The sequence below is a fragment of the Rattus norvegicus genome, chromosome 17 (genome assembly GCF_021556685.1).
Source record: "Rattus norvegicus strain SHRSP/BbbUtx chromosome 17, alternate assembly SHRSP_T2T, whole genome shotgun sequence".
Lineage (NCBI taxonomy): Eukaryota > Metazoa > Chordata > Mammalia > Rodentia > Muridae > Rattus > Rattus norvegicus.
This window is the reverse complement of record NC_141550.1, coordinates 94017656-94035987: the sequence shown is the minus strand read 5'-3', so window position 1 is coordinate 94035987 and position 18332 is coordinate 94017656. Positions and strand designations below refer to the sequence as shown.

Below are 18332 nucleotides of genomic sequence, written 5' to 3'. Positions count from 1 at the left end.
TCTGTGCATCTAGGGAAATTCAAACATTTGGGCTAATATCCACTTATCAATGAGTGCATACCATGTATGTTTTTCTGTGATTGGGTTAGCTCACTCAGGATGATATTTTCCAGTTCCATCCATTTGCCTATGAATTTTGCAAAGTCATTGTTTTTGATAGCTGACTAATATTCCATTGTGTAGATGTACCACATTTTCTGTATCCATTCCTCTATTGAAGGGCATCTGGGTTCTTTCCAGCTTCTGGCTAATATAAATAAGGCTGCTATGAACATAGTGGAGCACGTTTTTTATATGTTGGGGCATCTTTTGGGTATATGCCCAGGAGAGGTATAACAGGTAGTAGAATGTCCAATTTTCTGAGGAACCTCCAGAGTGATTTCCAGAATGGTTTTACCAGTCTCCAATCCCACCAACAATGGAGGAGTGTTCCTCTTTCTCCACATCCTCGCCAGCATCTGTTGTCACCTGAGTTTTTGATCTTAGCCATTCTCACTGGTGTGAGGTGGAATCTCAGGGTTGTTTTGATTTGCATTTCCCTGATGAACATTTCTTTAGGTGTTTCTCAGCCATTCGGCATTCCTCAGCTGTGAATTCTTTGTTTAGCTCTGAACCCCATTTTTAATAGGGTTATTTTTCTCCCTGCAGTCTAACTTCTTGAGTTCTTTGTATATTTTGGATATAAGCCCTCTATCTGTTGTAGGATTGGTAAAGATCTTTTCCCAATCTGTTGGTTGCCATTTTGTCCTAATGATAAAGTCCTTTGCCTTACAGAAGCTTTGCAGTTTTATGAGGTCCCATTTGTCGATTCTTGATCTTAGAGCATAAGCCATTGGTGTTTTGTTCAGGAAATTTTCCCCAGTGCCCATGTGTTCGAGATGCTTCCCCACTTTTTCTTCTACTAGTTTTAGTGTATCTGGTTTGATGTGGAGGTCCTTGATCCACTTGGACTTAAGCTTTGTACAGGGTGATAAGCATGGATCTATCTGCATTCTTCTACATGCTGTTGGTCTAATTTATACTAAGCAGAAACAATATCTCTGTCTGGCCCCATCCCCAGGCCTCCCCTTCCTCCCTTCCTCATCGCTGCTGCACTGCTGCAGGTCCTGGTTTGCAACCTTGAAAAACAGATCTGGTCCCATCCCTTGTGTCTGCCATGGACTCTGTGAGACCTGCTTTCCCACACGCGTGTGCCCTCTGCACTTGGTGCACTGCAGTCCCTGTTTTACAGCAGCAGGAAAAGCAAGTCTGGCTCCGTTCCTTGCATCCTGCCAGGAATTCTGCTTGCTAAGACACCCATGCATACAAGTTCTCTCTTTCTGCCTGGGACTTTGCTCCTGTGCTCAGCCTGCCACAGCCTCGAGAAAAACAGCTTCACTGGCTTTTCCAGCGTGCTCACACTGCCACCAGCAAGACCATGCCTCAGCTGTGCACGCCTGTGCACACGCACTCATGCCTCTCCCTTGCTCTGCAGATTTTTCATTCCTACCCTGTCTTGACATATGATCCTTACTAATAATTTACTTCCAGAGGAACACTGGTGAGTTTGGGAGCAGGTGAGAGTACATGCAGATGAATATACCCAATCGGATCTGAGGCAGTACCTGACCAAGATCCCCGATGGGATTATAATTCCACAGGTGGTATTTTAGCCAGAGATAGATTCATGACCTGTCTCCTGGCCCGTCTTTACAGGACAGTCTTAAAACTAGTGAATTTTGAAAAACTGCAAGAGGTCATTCAGGAAAAACAGGAAAATCTATCCAAAATTTTAGAACGCCTTACAAAGGCTTTATTACAATGCACTAATCTGGACTCTGAAAACTCAGAAGGTAAGCAACTTCTGATGACCTATTTCTTTTTCCAAAGCTACCCTGACATAAAAGACAATTTTAAAAGCTAGGGAGGGGGGTAGAAGTTTTGGTGCTGGCCTTTGAAGTTTACCATGGAAGTGATGAGAAGACTCGAAGACTAAAATACTATATGCTGGCAAAGGCTGTCCGATCAGCCTCAGCTACTGCCCCAGAACTCCTGGTCTTCGAAGGCTAGGAGACTACCAGGCTCCTGCTACAAATGTGGTCAACAAGGTCATTGGGCGAGGGCCTGCCCTAAGTTCCACAAGCCAAGGGGCTATGTTCTAGGTGCTATCAAGAGGGACACTGGGCTGTTGACTGCCCTCGTGTTACACAGGACAGGGGGACATCCGTCCAGGTAACCCTCCAGCGGATCTCCTAGGCTTGACTATGGACAACTAAAGGGGCCTGAGTTCCCTAGACCTGACCACTGCCATCACCAGCAGGGAGCCCTGGGTAACTATCATGGTATGTGGGCAGCCCATCTCCTTCCTCTTGGACACTGGGGCCACTTACTCAGTCCTAATGGAGTTTGGGGGACCCACTTCTCTCTCCTATTTCCCCATTGTTGGGGTAAAGGGGAAACCTTACCTTCCTCACCAAATCCCACGTTTAGCTGCATTTTTAGGGGTGTACCTCTCACCCATTCCGTTTTGGTGGTGCCAACAAGCCCGGTCTCCTTATTGGGAAGGGGTCTTCTAGCTAAGTTGGGATCCTCTATTTTGCTCCACCCATTTGCCTAAACCCAAGCTCTCCTGCAGTCCTTCTGCTCCTTCTAGCCAGCCAACCTAACACGGACATGCTGCTTCCTTTACCAGCTTCTCAGGTAGACCTCCGAGACTGGGAGGTCCAGAACCCCTCTGTTGCTAAACAGTCTTTTTTTTTTTTCCGGAGCTGGGGACCGAACCCAGGGCCTTGTGCTTGCAAGGCAAATGCTCTACCACTGAGCTAAATCCCCAACCCCTAAACAGTCTTTTCAAATAGAATCTGAAAACTGCTTTCTATGTCTGTCTTTTTGGCATGACAAACTGTTTTAAGACATCCAGTACACATTCTGTAGGACAAATTCTTCTGCTCCACAAAATGCTTATCTTAAAGAATGTTCATGTTGTTAACTCATGTTATCTTTTTTGTAAATTTATAAGCTACAGGAAACCCATTCAGACCTACCTCTCATGGACCAAATAGACGCCACCCAGATAAGTACATCTGCCTAAAGTTCCCACTTACTACCTATTCCAAAGGGTGGGATTCCTCTGGGTTTCAAATGTACATCTAAAAAAATTCTTTTCTCACAAATGTGCTTAATCTTATTCTCTGCCTATAATAAATATATATGTGTGTTCCAGCATCTTGTCAAGTCCAGGTGTTAACTATACCCAGGACAGCTCCAGAGAAGCCACCTCCAGATGTCCAATCTCCTCTCACAGACACAGACACTTCTATTGGACCTGTTTCTTCTGACCTATCCTCAGATGGTTCCACAGACCCTGGACAACAAGGAAACAAACAACTCTAAGACTGGACAAACATCCCATACCCATTTTTCTAGGTTCCTTAGAAACACATCGCCCCAAAGCAAGCAGGAAGTAGTCAGAGATCATGATGACAGCCCTATTCCTGCTCCACCATCGCCTCTAATTTTTCTTTTTTAATTAAACCAAAATGGAGGAATATTGGTATTCTGTCTAAGCTCTATTCCCACAGCTACTTGGCAATAACCAGGTATGCTCTGCCTCACAGCTGCCTGCCCAGCTGTGCCTGACTATGAAAGGGGCTGCTTGCCACCTCCTCTCTCTTACTCTCTCTTTTGCTCTGTCTTTGCTCTTCTCTTCTCTGCTCTCATGCCTTCTTCCCCATCATCCCTTCTCTCCCCATTCCCTCTCCTTCCCCCTTTCCCTTCACGTGCCCATGGCCGGCCCCCTTTGTTCCTCCCCTCTCCTACTCTTCTCTCATTAAACTTCTCCACGTGGAACCATGTTGGCTTGGTGTGCTTTGTCCAGATGGGGGCTGAGATTTAAACCCCAACAAAAACAGACATCTGAAAATTGTAATAGATAAAACAGGCATCTAAAAATGTAATCATAAAACTACAGAGACTCTCTGAATGCTGGAGAGGAAGGTAAAGATTCTTAGGTCTTTGGGGTTCGGACACGAATGAAACAAACAAGCCTGAAACCTTAGCTATGGCAGACCCAGAAAGACAGTCTGGTACTTCAGATTATGTCAAGTTCTGTCCCACAAGACATCATCTCCACAGAAAAGTTATTTTTACAATGGGAAGTGACATTTGTAGAGAAATGTAGTCTTGACTTTTCCTTGTAATTTTAATGGAAGGAAGAACAATGCTTTCATAGTCCAGCTCCTGTTATTACTGATAAAGGATGAATTTTCTATCAATATTCTTAGGCAAATCATTAATTTTCATAATCATAGAAAGTTTATCTTTTTCTTTTAATAGGTTGACTTGTTTGAGGACTGTACACTTTATAAATGTACTTATTGTTTCACTTGCTTCCAGTGAGGTACCTCAGGACTGCACTAAGACAGGTGAAAGCTTTATCTGCTGTGTGTACCTCAGCTCTTCGGGATCCTTTGTCAGCTTCAATGTGCCTTGGCTTATGGTGCCACTGAGAACAGGCTCCTGAGCAGCAGAAAAGGATTGTCAATAAGGTGCCACTTTTAGGAATTTTGTAACACATGGCTGATTGCAGTCTGGGGACAGCTGGCCTCTAAGGGGATCCATGGAAAAGAAAGAGTCAGCTTAGGACCCATCATGAGAGGTACTGGTTGGAGCAGGCCACTGCAAGGCTGTAGAGGCAGTACTACTAGATGATATTTTGGGGTTTTAGAAGAGGGACTATGGAAGCCTATCCTTTGGAAGCAGAACTTGTCACCTACATGAGGATCCATGAACAGCACCCTTTCCCTGCTGTGTCACATGTATTCACCTGGATGGCATCCTACAGAATAGACTTCTGGTCTCTCTGTACACTATCTTTCTACACCCCCCACTGTAATTATTAATCTTTAAAAATATTACTGTGTGTGCAAGTTGTATAAACTTGGGAATGCATGTGCCATGGTACATGGGGAGATCAGAGGACAACTGTGAAGTTGGTTCTTTCCTTTAGCCTTTGGAAAACTTCTAGGGATAAAACTCAGGTCACTAGGCTTAGCAGTAAGTACCCACTGAGTTATTTTGTTGGCCCTAATTGTTGATACTTTTATTGTGTTCATAGTTTTGACTTTTCTAAGGTGCCATGTAGGGGGATCACAATCTGCAGCTTTGGTCAGAGTGACTTCTCTTGATTAGCAACAAGTTCCTCCATGTCCTCTCAGGCCTTGCACATGCAAACCAAGCATCCCAAAGCAGCTCCAGTCTGGGTAGCTCTTGCACATAGGGTTTGCATCTAAGCATCCAACTCAACTTTTACAGTTAGAGGGAACCTTTAACTGAATGGATCAGGAACCAACATCTAATCCCTCTAAGTAAGGACTTTCCACATCTGTGGTTCATCTTGATTCTGTACACGTCTTATTCGGGTTTCCTCTTTGCACATCTCTTCTGCCAGTAGAGACATGACAAGAATTGCTTGTGATCTGTAATTAACTCCCAAGTCTGTCTCTGCCCAAATCCAGCTATCCTCCTTATCTGCAGGAAGTACATTTCAAGACCCTCCACCCCAGTTACTGCCTGAAACCATTAATCATATGTTTTCCTATGTATGTATGTATGTATGTATGTATGTATGTATGTATATGTGTGTGTGTGTGTGTGTGTGTGTGTATGAAAAAGGTTAGTCTTTCTTGAACACAAATACTGTAACAATTTAGTAATTGAGATAGCTACTAAGTGGCTAACAGGTAGTACCACACCTGGATGAAGCTGATTCATCTCAGGGGTTGGATAGACAGAGTAGAGATAAAGTTTTGTCCACACGCACTCCTTCTGAAGCACACGCTGCAGCTGCAGAATGGCTTGCAGACTGTGCTGGGAATAGGTGGTCTGATAGACCAACAGATGTAGCTTGAATGTTCAGAAAAGGTATTTTTTCCAGTGGGAAAATACATGAAGAACCATACATATTTGCTACACACTTTATTTCCATCTTCAATTACTCATGAGACTCAACCAAGATTCTATCTTTCTGAATTTTCTTTGTCATTCTCTTGCTTCAAGATGGTGATAATAAAACAAAATGCCAGCAGGCAAACAAAACCAATGACACAAACTGACAAATTCATGGTCTGGCAGATGATGTCACATGCCTCCTCCTCCTCCTTTTGAGAGCAGAGACTGAGTTCATCACTTGATTCTAAAAGGCCTACTAGTTTTCATTCTAGATTCAAAGACTGTATCACACCAAAATGACTACCAGAAGTCAACCTCCTCAAGAGAGTGAGGAAGCACAGGCTGCTGCCCGCCAACGCAATGCCATGAGTCACCTGTTACACACAGTACAAAGAGCTCCCCACAGTAGTTTTCTTTGCAGACAAGACTCATTTTTGTTGCTCAAGTACTCCATGCATGGAAAAGAATATTTTAGCAGTAGTGGAGAGTAAATGGGACACACAAAACAAATCTTGAAGTGACCTAGATATTTTCCAGGAAAGAAGATGTGCAAGCTGACCTGGCTATTTCTCAAGGTGCTGACAGCCCAGTGAAGATCTGAAGCAATGCAGGTCTCCTTATGGTGACCTGTCTCTGAGCACAGGGCCAGTGGACAAAGTTAGACTGGACCAGAGGCAAGCAGGGACAAATTCCATTTCCTACCAGATGACAGCGACTGACCTCTGTGTTAGGGCCCCACAGTTGAGTGTCTTTCTGAAAGGGGGACATTCCACCTTCCCAGTTGGTGGACAGTGGCAGATACTGCTGCACTGAGAAGCCAAGAAGGTGGTCTTCCTTCCCTTCCACTAAGATGTGTGAGTTTAGCATTTCTGTGACTCAATCCCTGACAGAACATCTAAGAGAGGGGTTATTTCTTTTAGCTCTCAGTTTCCCAGGGCTCTGTTCACATCATGGTGGGCAGAAGGAAAAGAGAGGTGACACAGGAAAGGGCCAAGGTGAGGCAAAAGCTCTAAATGACACACTCCAAGTAACTCTGCCCCCTCTAATAACGCCATTACTGTAAACCCATGAAGGGACATTGATTATACTGTAGTGCCATAGAGTAACTGTCTCTGAAAACCCCATTATAGACATGGAATGTAATCACTAAACTTCTAGGCATGAAACCATCAGGTTGACAATATTTATTATCCCAGAGTCATGTTCTGGTAAAATGTCTCGTGGTAATTTGGGATTGGGTCTCTCTACTCAATACCCCAGAGCTGCTGCTGCTTCTGTGAGAGGAAGCCATAGTGGGAAAGTCTGCACTGGGGAATCCCTGAGCTCTGAGGAGGGGTGGTTGTTGGGGGTGAGTGGCTGGATCTACTGTAGAGAAAGCCTGCCCTACTCAAGACTGGAAAGATCTGTAATTGAGCCCAGAGAGGAGACCTGGGCTCAAGCCTGGAGAAGAGACCTTGACTCCTCTAGGTGTGGTGCTTACTGTGCTTACTGGTAACCAACCTGCATGGTAGAGACAAGTGAGGCCATGTAGAAAATGGAAGACCAAAGAGACACAAGCAAGATATAAGATATCTTATATCTTGGAGACATAAGACCCCAGAGAAAAGGTATATGGAAACCATCTGGCTTAGTTTCCCAAACCTGGTGGTTGCAAAACATACACAGTTTCCCTTTCTAGATCCTACTGAGTTGGAATGACCAGAGTGGAAATTGAAGAAGTTGTATTTCAAATGTGGCCCAAAGTCTACAGAGCTAGATGTGGAAGTGGCTACTGGATCAATGATGGACTCTCTAGATAGATTGAGCTGCAAGGAGATGACTCTTAAATCTGGTGTGAAAAGGTAAAGAGGGTGAAACAAAGGCACTGATATATACCATGAGGAATGCGCCAGCAGCATCGTCCATCTGGCTGGTTTCCCAAGATGTTCACCATGCTTCCTACCTTGACCCTGGGTTTCTTTCTGTACCTGGTATCTGGCTGTCTAGAATCACTGGATCCTATATCCTAGTCTGGACCAGGATTTGCACCTGAATATATTCATCCCACAGGCTAATAATGTGTGGAGGTCTTGGTAACACACTATTTTGGGAGGTAGGGTCTAGTTGTAGGCAGTGGATCACGAGGGCACACATTACTCTCGGTCCCTTCCTGGTCTTCCTCTCTGGGTTACGTGGCTTGCCCCCCACCTCTTACTATTGTGCCTCACCACAACGTCTGTGGCAATGGAGCCACCATGGACTGAAACCTCTGAAACCTAGAGCCAAATACATCCTCTTGTTCATTCCAGGTTTCTGTCATAGAGACAGAAAACCAGCACAGCCATGCTTCTGCAGATCCCCAGTGCAGAAGGTTTTATTTCAGAGTAAGAAAAGCTATGTCTCATGTCTAATGTGGCTCCTTCTCCGACCTGCTGTGTCCTCTCTGGCTCCTCCTCCGGCCTGCTGTGCCCTTTCCTGCAACCCATTCTTTGTCCCATTTTTCTTGCATCTATTATGTCTCAAGACACTCATTTACTGTTGAAATGACTTGAGATTTTTTTTAATGATTTATTTTTATTTTATGTGCATTGGTGTTTTGCCTACCAGTGTGTCTGTTGGGTCCCCTGGAACTGTAGTTACATACAGTTGAGAGCTACCATGTTGTGCATTTGGAATTGAACCTGAGTCCTCTGGAAGAACAGCCAGTGTGCTTAACTGCTGAGCCATCTCTCCAGCCCTGACTTTTGAGTTTCTTGCTTTTTATAGGTGACAGTATGATTAGGCGGACGGAGTTAGCTGCGAGAGAACCAAGGACAGGGCAGCCGTACCTTAGTAGCTAGCGGTGTCTTTAAATGGTTAGAACACCTGTCAATGGTTAAACATCCTGGAGGCTGAAGCTAGATTCTTCTTTCTGTATCAGAAACTAGGACATCAGAGTGCTTTCCCAATTCCCACATGAATACTAACGAAGGGTCTGTATTCTCAAGCGACCTTGGCCTCATTATAATATCATTTGCATAGTGGTTTTGACACCCTTTGAGAACTCGTTTGGAGGTTCTATCAGGGACTGTGGCTACCTTTGACCTAAAAAATAGTCCTCCTATATGGTGGGAGGGCATCCACCTATATCTGGGAAGGCAATCTTCTTCAACCAACTAAGTGCAGAGCTTCAGGAGGGATGAATGCAGAGCCACATCCACCTAGCCAGCCAGCTCAGCCAAATCAACTGAACAGTTTTGACTCCCCTTGTGGGCTTTTCAAGAAGATCATGTGAAGAAATACCATACAGGATCATCACTCTACAGTACAAGACCCAGTGGGCTGCCTCCACCCATCTGGGTTAGCCTCCATCCCTCTGGGTTAGCCTGCTCTACTCTTTCTCAGGAGTATACTATCTTTTTTTTTTTTTTTGATAAAATATACTTCTGCTTAAACTATGTATTTTTTATGCTGAATCCTTTCCTTTGAGAGATCTTCATCCCATTGTATGAGAACCCCCCCCCCCATGCACACCCATCAAACAGGAGCCCTGTGCTTCCCTCTACTGCCTAAGTTCTGTTTCCTGCTGTATCATCCCTAGCGCAGAGAAAGTACATTGAGAAAACCCAACTGAGCTGTACAGATTGAAGAACTAAGGAAAGAGGGAGTGGGAGCCAGACCTAAGAGCATCACACAGCAACTACACATGTACCCCCAATGGTAGGAGAGAGGTGAACCTTAGGAATCTGGGATTTCAGGATAGAGACTGGGCATGCTTACTGTGGTGTTCATTGCACGTGTGCAGAAAGGTCCTAAAAGAGACAAAGAAGACAAAGGCAGGAAGAGAGGCATGGAGTGACATGCTGAACTGCCACTAGGGAGGACATGGTGAGGGCAAGCAGTCTCCAGAAGATGCCAGCATCTCCCCTTTCAGGTAAAACACAACTGAAGAAGTATGTGACACTGAGTGAGCCCTGTTCATATATCTACACCTTTCCCTGCTCAGAAAGAGTGCGGAGGATGTTATCATTCCTTTGTTTCTCTTGATGTCACTAAAAGCTTTGAATTCTCCACTCACAACTTCCCATCACCCTTCTCAGACACAATCCACCTCCATCCTTGCCCTGGAGGGTCAGAGAGCCTGTCAGTCTACCTACAGAGCACTCTTGCCCTCAAATGCCAGCAAACACACCTACTGAACTTGACTGTATTTGCTTGGCTGCAGGCGGCCTCTTGTAGACAGATTACCACAGGTGGAGCACTGGGTAAGTACACATAGCTATGTACACCCTGGAGCTAAAAGGCAAGTTAGCTGTGTACAGAGAGGAGAAGATTTCCTCAAGATAGCTGAATAGGACTGAATGTGATCAACTCACTTCCCCTTAGCACACCATAGGCTTTGGACTGCAGAAAGGACCGCTGGAAGTTTCCACCCAGCATGTGACCTGCAGGTAGTCTAAGACAGAAAATGGCTTCTCAGTCAGACTGGAAAGACACTATAGTAGACACAAACAATGGGCATGTCCAACTGTCTACACAAATAAGAAAAAGATGTGTTAGTTCCAGATGCCTGGGTGTTCGAGAGTCTTGCACTACTACAAGCCCTTAACAGTAGTGGGTTAGAAGAAACACACACTTCTTTTTTAGCAATGTAACAGTCACTTTGGGGGACATGTGGCAGAATGATCTGTGCTGTGCTACTATACAGGGGCTGGCCATGCCTGTGCCCACACTGAGTTCACACTGTGCTCTGCCTTGCAGAGCCTGGCCCAACATGGGTCATAATCAACTCTTCTGTGCATTTGGCCCTCACTTTTGCAAGAGCTTCTGGTAACAGTGGGACCACTGTCAGCCCCAGTTTTGTTTCCTCTGAGAACCCATAAGCCTTTTCTATCTTCTAAGCCTGAGTCTACTATTTAGACAGCTTGGAGGGGTTGAAGAAGCTGTGTGTCAGACACAACACCAGGAGAAACCAGTGAGAAGGAGAGGGACATAAAAGCATGGTCAGGGTCAGCTAACAATTCATGGGCACTGTATGCACATGTGCTGGGGAGAAGCAGTCCCTCAGACCTCAAAGGGCAATGAAAATGTTTCTCCTATCTCTAGGGACCTCTTCACAACTTTAGTACACATCCTGACAGCTGACCTAACCTCTTAGAAGGAACTTTGAGGAAAAAGAAGGGCATATCATCATCTTTGGGAAAGCCACATCCAGCCTCAGTCACCCACTCTTTTCCTCCATGTGGCTCAGTCATATTACTTGTCATCTTTACCTACTTTCATTGAAGTCCCTACAGCCCACCGAGGGCACTGCCAGAACACTTCCCAACTATGATGCTTTGCAAAACCCCAATGAAGCAAGTGTCACTTGAGGATCAACTGAGGCTGTTCTCATCACATACCCAGCAAGCACTGCTCCTCAGCCCTGGGCCTACTTACCTGGGCCCCCACCCTGCCTGCCTCTGATCGGTTCAGCCTTTGTGGATTTGCCTGTAGACCCCCAAAGACCTCAAGGCCACATGATGTACATTGTCTCCACTGCTGCTTCTGTGTCCTCACCCCTCATGGGCAGCAAGGGCCTACCTACAGTAAGCAACACTGCTTCCACACAGGCCCATCTGCCAGAGACTGCAGCAGCTGCTGCCACAATGGCCCCATAGCTCAGTGCATGGATCTCTTTACACATGTCCCGATTTTTCTACATGAATCTTTCAGGAGCTTTTTATTGCCTCAGCTTTGTTCCCTGTGTGGACACTCCATTTGTGTTTCCCCCCACCAGTTTCTTGAAAGGCCTTGGCTTATTCTTAGTTTTTAGGCAGCCACTTAAAGCCTTCAAGCAACATGGTCCTACTTTGACACATGGTTTCTCTGACTTTCAGCAAAAATCTGTGATATCCAGGGTCTATGTTTTTGTAGAAATTAAGATGTTTCAGTGTTTGGTCTAAGAAAACTGAATGAGTAACTGTGACCTGAATACTAAAAGTCTCAAAGTTTGGATTTGCCTAAAGGCAATAAAGATGTTGTAAAGGAAACAAAAGAAATCATCAGATTGCATAGCAAACTGTAGATTTAAAAAAATCAGGTATTACTTCAAAATTTCCCCAAAAGAAGCTTCTAATACATGCCATCAACACCCTCCCCTTGTCAAGCAGAATAAAGTGAGACAAAGTAAGAAAGATGGCAGTAAGATCTGGCAGTAAGGAGACCCAGACTTTGACCAACTGCTGGGCTGCATTCCCAGCGGGTGCTGAGTGTGAGTGTGTTCTGGGTGGACACAAACACAGCCACTCTCACTCTCAGGTGTCCAGTGATCTTGAGACAGGACAAAGGCAAGGGCCCTGTGCCATCTGATAACTGACACTACGAAATGAACAAGGGAAATCTCCCCTCTGGGTTCTTCCTTACAGACTACCATGAAAAGAGAGGGAAGGCAGCCAGTCAGACAGGCAGGAACTGATCAGAATGGCCCTTCCTTCCCTGTGCAGTTTTCTCCCCAAGTCTCTCCATTGCTTGCTCTCTGGGTTTTATTACAAGGGGAAAGGACTGGGGCCTAAGGGTTGCATGGTCCCACAGCTCTCTCAGACTGAGAGTCCCTTGGCTAGCAATGCACCCCGGTATGTCCCTGCATTCTCATCAACACCTCTCAGCAGGCTGGAGAAATCCAGAAACCCCAAGTGCAGTCGACAAGCACCTTGTCTTGTTTCTCAGGACTGAAAGAAAGCTCAGGTCTCCCCCACCCCAAACCCCAAGTGGTCTCTATCAGGTTAACAGGACCAGAGGAGGAGGTGGCTGCCTTCCTCCTTGCAAGTCAACATGAGGAAAAGGGTGGTGACGCTCCAATAATGAAGAACCAGTCAGCCTGCACGCAGCCCAAGTGCCTTGCTGCAGCAGTGGGGGCCATCACACCTCGCTCTGGAGCCTTTTCACCAGTACCCAGCACAGCCTTGCCGGTTTGCTCTGGCTGAAACGCAAGCCTGCCTGCTGCCAGCCTTTTACAGACCTGGGAGGCCTGGGAGCCGAGGACAGGATTTATCTATCGCTGGATCAAACTTTCACATTTGGAAGTATCCTCACTCACATCTTAGCTCGAAATACACGACAAGAAGCAGATTAGGATAAATGATGGAGCCTTTTGCAGCCATTGGCATCTCGTCTTATTATTTCCCAGAAGACTAAAAATTAAAGCAAAGCTCGCTCTCCCAAAGCTATGCCCCATGAGCTCAGCAGTGCGTTTCAGCACCTGCTTCGGGGACAGTCGCCATCGAGAGGGAGAGCACAAACTCACCCAGGTCAACAGGCTCTCCCCTCTACCCGAGGCAGGTGTCCTGGCGTCGGGAAAGCAGAGGGCGTCTGCGAACCCCCCGCCAAAACACTGCTCCAAACAAAACGATCAGTGTCCATGCCATCCATCTTCTGTGGTCCTCTGCACGAGGGATGAGGGGGGTGGGGTGGGTTTGGGGGTACGAGGTGGTGTCCCTTATGGTCATGACCGGCCAGTCTCTATGCCACCCTCTCCCCCATGAAGAAGGGTCCCCTGGAAGCCTCGGCCCTCCTCGACCCTAGGGTACTTGGCTGTGTCCCTCGAGGCCCCTGCTACCTGTGGACATTACGGAGGCTCAGGCTGGAGGCTCCCCGCGGCCGTGCACCAAGAGGCCGCCACCACAACGAACCACAGGTCTTTGTGACCCGTGCCGCGGCACCTCCAGAGAAGGGAGCCAGAATGTCTCTCTAGTTCCGAGACTTTTGATTTCGGCCAGGGACTCACGGAGCTGTCGGGGCCCGGGGCCGAGGTTCCCCGACGAGGCACCGCGCCCTCCCGGGGGCTCGGGCGCCACTTACCGCAGCCGGCGCGCAGCCGGTGCCGCTCAGACGTGGGCTGGGTCCCCGGCGTGGCGCTCGACGGGGGCGGCCAGGCCAAGCGGCATCGCGAGCCCCGGGCTCTGTGAAAGCGCGCCCCGTGTCACCACTCGCGGGGTCCCGGGCCACAGAGGACCTGCGCGTCTGGGGAGAAAGGGGGAAGCAGCGCGGAGCCCAAGCCACAGCAAAGCCACCCGCAAGCGGGGCTCCGGGTCTGCGCAGCGGGCCCACGGGGTGCAAGGCGGTGACTCCCAACCCTTGCCGCTGCGCCACGCTGACCGCACCCACTCCCTCGCACCCACTCCGCAGCAGGTCTCCTCCCGCGCCGGGAGGGGCCGGGAAATCCCGCCCGCCGCCGCCGACGTCACTGGTGCGTCACTGGGGCTCCCACTCCGGGCTTTGCGCGCCCCTGGACCCGGGCCTCACCCAGACCGGCCCTCCCGGGGAGCGCGCAGCCTTGGAGGGTTCATGGCTCCAGGAAGATCCCCAAGTGCAGAGTGGGGACAGCCAGCTCAGGGTACTTCACCTGGGGACACCTAGGGTGCCTCACACGGAGGAAGGTGGGCACAGTTAGTGCAGATGCTGAACATCTGGAAATGCGCACCAATCTTACGCAGACGTCGCTAAGCAACGCGGGCAAGACCGCCACCCGACCTGGCTTGGCAGAGCAACTGCCTCCCAGCCAGTCACCAAGAGTGCAAGTGAACAGCAAGGAGCTGCTGCTGCAGGGAATCCTGGCGACTCCCAGTGGCCTGCCAAGCCTTGTCCTAATGGAACTGTGTTTTGTGTGTCTCGCTGTAAACGGATGAATTACCAAACTCCTCTTCCTTGAGACGCAGCTTCAGTCACGTCTGTTTTCCAACTCATGAAATAATACAAAGCCCTCTGAAGGCAGAAGCAGGGAAAACGTTTCAGGCAGTAGATGCATAAAGAAGGAGGCCGTACTACTTCTGTCTATAAACACCACTGACATTTCTTGAAAATCTTCCTCCTGTCTACCTTCCCTAACCCTGCAGAAAGTCACACTATAGAGGATGCCTTAGATTTTCGCAGATCTTTCTGACATGCCTCACGGTACCGTGCACGGTACAGTGACTGAGTCGAACTGCCCAAAGAGGTCAGAAAGGCCCAGTGGGGTGGAAAATCACGCTGATTGTCTTTACAGCTCTCAGGAGTCCCTTTTGGCCTCAGAATTAATTGACGTCCCAACGATTTAGCCAGTAAGAGTCGCAAGGCAGAGACTAAGTGAGACCCTATGGTCACTACAGTTGAAAATTCAATCAGCATAAAATTGTGTCTACTGTTTTTACTCTCGGATCCACCATCTCTCCTGCAATCCCTGGCTCAGTCGTTCACTCTTCCTACACACCAGCTGCAGGAAAGTTGATCGTAGGTTTCCTTTTACCAGAATTCTAACAAGTTCAGTTGTATGGGATGTCAATAGATAAACTCTCTGGTGGATTGGGTGGCCACTGGGACTCTTCCGTCTCTCCCAGGCCTTTTCTTGTCTTACGCACACACAGAGCGATGTTCAGCCTCTAGTGCTCTGGAGGGAGAAGTTGCATCCCCTTGGGCAACCTCCTACACAAAGACCCTACCCTCTTCCACTAGCCGCCGGCCCTTCTGGGGACCAAAGGAGCAACATAGCAGATCTCTGGGAGACATTAAATATAATGATCTAAATATATAATGATCAAGGATAATTGAAAACAACAGAGTTGATTTAGTGTTGAGTAAAGGGCAGAGGGGCAGCCAACTCAAAGAAACCAAGCACTTCTGGTACAGCAGACAACAATTGAGCTTTCATTCTCAAAAAGAGATCTAAATAAGAAATTTTCAGTAGATCTAAATGTAGCTGTGATGATCTCTGATAGGACACATGTGTCCAACTCTATCATTCCCATTCTTATTTAACAAGTAGCTTTTGTCAAGATATATATCACAGCAACAGGAAAGGAATCTAAACTATTCAACCACTAGGAAAACTATAGTGAAGATTTAACTAAAATCTCAGAAAACAACATTTTAAAAAACTTTTGAACTGGGTTTTAAAAACGATTTGGACAATATCAAAATTTGAGAATGAAAAGAAGGCTTCTTGTGATCAGTCAATAGAAGCTGGGTGAGACACTGGGAATCAGCCAAACTTGCCACAGGATCATCTTTTTAAAACCCACCTCTCACTGGCTCTGCTCATGAGGGAAGAAACTCCCAAGGCTTCAGCAGGAACACTGATACCAGCCTCAGTGTTCAGAGGCCTGTGTTACAGAATTTCCCTCCAATAGCAGCAGGCTATGCCTTTTTGTCTATGTCATGTAATGTGCAGTTCATTTACTTGTTTTTTTTAAAAGCAACTATAGCTAGCTGCTTCTTAAATTGTGGTTTTACATTGGACATACCTGGAAGAAATATCTGATGAGCCATGCATGTTACAGGGCTCTATCTAAATGTGCTTTTCCTGAGCTCCTTTGGCCTTCCCGCTGAACTGCCCTTTCAAATGGCAAGTCTCTATCCCCCAACTCTCCTCCCTCCCCTGCTTCTCTGAGGAACGTGCTAACTAACTAAGCCTGCTGGCTTTTGAAGTGCCTAGGTTTCATAATGCGTAAAATGTTGCCCTGATTAGAAGAATTCTCAGGGAAAAAAATGATAAAGCTGTCCAAAACATGAGACACATTTGGGAACAACTTGAAACATTTTTTGCTTAGGTAGGGACCAAAGGGAATAGCTAAAGGGTAATCAACAATGAAAGGGGGCTCCTGAGAAAGATAACAACATAAAGTAAAACCATGGTGCCGTTTTCTTCTCTTCCTACCTTTCTGTACTTTCTTTACACTGTATGAAGCTCTTTGGTAAGATGGGGCTTTAGCAAGTTATCCAAAATAGTGGAAACCAGAGAGCCAGGAAAAAACTTAAAGGGCCGGGGAGTATCTGGCCTCTCTCTTGTCTGCATCCTTAGATATCCAGGCAGGCAGGCAGAGGGAAGACATGTGATTGGCAGGCTTACACTAATAAAGCACTGCTGCTGAGTTCCCCAGGACAGAAAAACACTAAACCAGACTGAAAAGCTGCAATACAACACAGATGCAGGCAGAGGAGCAGCAGTTCCCACCCCTGTGCCTTCTGTGACTGCAGACATCTGCTACTCTACCCCCTTCCCTAGTGCCAGGGCTGGGATACAGGAAGATGCTCCTTCCCATCCCTGGCCTGGACCTGCTGCTGACACCGAGGACTTGGAATGTGTACTATTCAACACTTTGATGTCTCAGTTCACTTATAACTCTATCCGTCCACTATGTTGTAACAACACTTTAGTTACTAAAAATGCTTTTTACCTGGGCATGTTATCTTAGAGCTCAGGAGGATTGGAAGTTTCAGGCTAGCCTAAGATACACAGAAACTTCGTCATACCAAATAAGGGCTGGGGATGTAGCTCCGTGGTAGGGGGCTCTCTAGATCACCTCCACCTGTGGCTTCTTAGCAGCCTGCAATGACCAGGAGGGAGAGCAGCTAGGCTATGTGATATGTCCTCAGCTCTGTTCTCAACACATGTCTGCCACAAGGAGAAGGGCAGACATTCTCTAGTCAAAATGAGAAGCTGGTTTTGGAACTGATGTGTAAAGTTCATTTAAGGATATGACAGGTTGAAATTTAGCATTTTAGAACAAAAACTAAAATTAAGGAATGGGAGCTGCCTTATCTATTCCTAGTGGTAGAAATTTATAGGCCAACTAAAATGAACAGATGGGGCTTCTTAAAAAGCCACTGTTGTGTGAACTTTCCTGAGGAGACAAGAACAAACATCTCACCTCAGATAGGACCCCAGAGACAGAAACAAATGATTTAACTCAAGTGAAGAACGGTGAACCAATGTGTTTAATTGGGGCTACAGAAGCATGGATACCACTGAAGGAAAAAATTCTCCTCCTGTAAGTATCATTAGGAAGGGGCATGACCTTGTGAGCCTCTCCTCAGAGCAACCATTAATATAAATTCTCTGGTAGGGGTGGGATCTTGTGAGACCCTCCCCCAGCACTGTTAACCATCCATAAACCTTTAGTTAACCAGAGCCAGTTAACTGCCAACAACTCCTCAGAGAAGTGGGACTTTGTGAGCATCTCACAAATGCTATAAATGCTCAAGTTGGGGGAGAGGGGCAGATACCGTGGCTTGTGAACCACTCCCTATTAGCAGCCACTAACTATCTATAAATCCTTGGGACAGGGATGGCTTTGGGCCTCTTTTCACAGTGACAGAAAGTTAATGGGCCTAGTCTTATGCAGGTCTCCTGAAGGTAATCACAATGAGTTAGAGAAAAAAAGACAGTGGATAGGACAGGCCCAAAAGACAGCATACCACCACACCCCACTCTCTCCTCCAGTTCTTACATTATCTTCATTCCCTCTTCTGCAATGTTCACTGAGACTTACGCACAATATAGATGTCTCATTTAGGACCTAACATTTAAGTCACTTATTCTCAGCACTCTGACCCTGCTCTGACCAGTTAGAAGTCTCTGCCCACTGCCAAAAGTTTTTTGGACCAAACCTGACAACCCCATTAAGTATAAGAGTAAAAATATGAAAGGCACA

At 46.8% G+C, this 18332-nt stretch overlaps 1 protein-coding gene across 1 annotated transcript in view; it reads right to left on the bottom strand.

Annotated features, from left to right (window-relative positions):
* The window catches only part of Gng4 (G protein subunit gamma 4), a 48504-nt gene extending 34444 nt beyond the window's left edge, over positions 1 to 14060 (bottom strand). The window contains 1 exon segment of the mRNA NM_001400370.1: positions 13726 to 14060. The gene's annotated coding sequence lies outside the window, so the exon portion shown is untranslated.
* Positions 14061 to 18332: the final 4272 nt, after the last annotated feature.